We start from the raw sequence: 2,185 nt of genomic DNA, 5'->3' as shown, positions 1-2,185 counted from the left end.
CCACCAGCGCAGCTACACGCTAGAGCTCTTAAAGACACAGAGCAACTAATGCACTCTCACCGCGGGTGTCCCTCACTGGACACTAACCACATCAATTCACATGTGTTTCCATAGTACTTTATACATACAGAAATAAACAGGAAAATAACAATCAATAATTCATGAATTATGAAACTAATTCAATTTCAGATGTAAAAAAGAAGACAAGTGTCATTATTCAGATCAGTTCAGTTTAAATTTTGTTCTCATACAATATTTTCATCGCATCGATGCTACACTGTGAAAATATGCAGAATTTTTAAACCCACTTATTTTGCACAGAATTTGCTCACTTGTAAAAATTAACCACCTGTCACTACAAATCTGAGTGATTTCATAAACGACAGACAGACAGACAGACAGACGTGTCAGACATGTTTGCGTGTGAGAGCCTAGTCGATCTTTAATTGAATTCAAACGCAGTGATTCAACAGAGCCAACATTCATTCACGCCGCTTGAATCGACTCAATAACTCTCAACTGAACACGTCAAACATACTTTTTCATCCATTTGCCATCAAACATCTTGACTAACACAAACCTCTGAATCACTCCAATACCGAACAAAACAACAGAGAGACTTTAAACTACTGAAACTTACTGACTTATTTCTCTCTGGGTTTGTGAGATGGCTCACTCCTGTTAACTAGCGCTAACTAGTGTTCGTTAGTATGTTGTTTATTGATGTAAGACATTATGAAGCTGAGTTCTGCTCCAGGTCTCATATATATGAGATGAAACCCTGATGACACGAGCAAGTGAAGTTGAAAACACACACACGTACACTCATGTTGTGTTTCCATGTTTTATGGGGACATTCCATAGGCTTGATGGTTTTTATACTCTCACACACACACACACACACACACACATGGACACACACTCACACACACACACACACATACACACACACACACACACACACACATGGACACACACTCACACACACACACACACATACACACACACACACACACACACACATGGACACACACTCACACACACACACACACATACACACACACACACACACACACACATGGACACACACTCACACACACACACACACATACACACACACACACACACACACACATGGACACACACTCACACACACACACACACATACACACACACACACACACACACACATGGACACACACTCACACACACACACACACATACACACACACACACACACACACACACACACACACACACTGAAGAGCCGAACAGCTGCTGCTGGTTGGAGGATGTTTCAGACGCTTTTCAAACACTTTTCATTCCGTGACTAAAACAATGTGCAGCAGCGTGAGTCATTTCCCCAACAGATATGTGCGTGTGCATGCGCGCGTGTGTGTGTGTGTGTGAGTGTGTGGGATGTGAAAGGAGTAGAAAGGGGAGAAATTATTTGCCATGATTCGGTTAATCATTTTTCTTTGTTTTCCGAAATTGCAGCAGGTTTCTTTCAGGGTTCATGTTTGTCTCTAGTCATTCTGAAGAGCTTGAGAAGCGTGTGATGGTGTAGGACAGTGAATGTCAGTGAAACACCAGCAGCAGCAGCTGAACCGATCAGGAATATTCGGCTGTAACCGGATCAGCTGACAGTGGAGCGTCTCTCTCTCTCTCTCTCTCTCTCTCTCTCTTGCGTGCGAAGCTCTGGCGATGTGAATGAAGCTTCAAACGGCTGTGTTTATGTCCTAATGAGGCTGATGGGACTCACATGAGCCTTGGGCCTGGCACTGATGTTATTATGGGCTGCTGGAACTGAACGGCTCATGCAAACACACTCATGGCCTTATAATGTGTGTGTGGATATTATATGGAGCGTGTGACTGTAATAATGCTCACACAAACAATTCAACCCAAATATCCCCAAATCAACCCAGATCTCCTCTATATGATCCTCTGTCATCTGAGAAACATCCAACTCCTCCATCACAGCAGAGAAACATGAACAAATCAACATCGTCGCTCCAACAACACATGCACAACGGTCTGTGTTTAAGGAATAGAGAATATCAGCAAAAAATTATAGACATCAATGGAAATACCCCCATGATGTTAAACAAACGTGAGTGTGTGTGTGTGTGTGTGTGTGTGTGTGTGTGTGAGTGTGTGAGTGTGTGTGTGTGTGTGCGTGTGT

This window comes from Sinocyclocheilus anshuiensis, unplaced genomic scaffold, assembly GCF_001515605.1.
Source record: "Sinocyclocheilus anshuiensis isolate Anshui unplaced genomic scaffold, SAMN03320099.WGS_v1.1 scaffold2677, whole genome shotgun sequence".
Lineage (NCBI taxonomy): Eukaryota > Metazoa > Chordata > Actinopteri > Cypriniformes > Cyprinidae > Sinocyclocheilus > Sinocyclocheilus anshuiensis.
The sequence above is the reverse complement of the archived record's forward strand: the minus strand, read 5'-3'. Positions refer to the sequence as shown.